Genomic DNA, 206 nt, shown 5'->3' with positions numbered 1-206 from the left:
CTACGACCAAACTCAAAATCCACTGAAGATATGTAATGATCAAACATACAAACAAATAGCAGATTGAAAGCTCGACTGCAATATCTAGACGCAATCTTCTGTTGACCAAGAAATAAGAATTAACAGAACGGGGTGTTTCTGTTCAATTATGGGCGGACGCTCGCCACACGAACTGCTTGCTGGAGTGTGTTCGCGACTAATAACTG

Source organism: Penaeus monodon, chromosome 23 (genome assembly GCF_015228065.2).
Source record: "Penaeus monodon isolate SGIC_2016 chromosome 23, NSTDA_Pmon_1, whole genome shotgun sequence".
NCBI lineage: Eukaryota > Metazoa > Arthropoda > Malacostraca > Decapoda > Penaeidae > Penaeus > Penaeus monodon.
Note: the sequence above shows the minus strand (reverse complement) of the source record.